The sequence below is a fragment of the Arachis duranensis genome, chromosome 2, assembly GCF_000817695.3.
Source record: "Arachis duranensis cultivar V14167 chromosome 2, aradu.V14167.gnm2.J7QH, whole genome shotgun sequence".
NCBI classification, from domain to species: domain Eukaryota; kingdom Viridiplantae; phylum Streptophyta; class Magnoliopsida; order Fabales; family Fabaceae; genus Arachis; species Arachis duranensis.
In genome coordinates this window covers 48759231-48759478 of record NC_029773.3, presented here as the reverse complement: position 1 = coordinate 48759478, position 248 = coordinate 48759231, and positions in this window count along the sequence as shown.

Here is a 248-nt window from a genome sequence, read left to right as displayed (position 1 = left end):
TAACACTATCTGGATTCTGAGTTCCTAAAGAAGCCAATCATTCTGAATTTCAAAGGATAGAGTGAGATGCCAAAACTATTCAGAAGCAAAAAGCTAAAAGCCCCGCTCATCTAATTAATTCTGATCTTCATAGATATTTTTGGAATTCATTGCATATTCTCTTCTTCTTATCTTATTTGATTTTTGGTTGCTTGAGGACAAGCAACAATTTAAGTTTGGTGTTGTGATGAGCGGATAATTTGTACGCT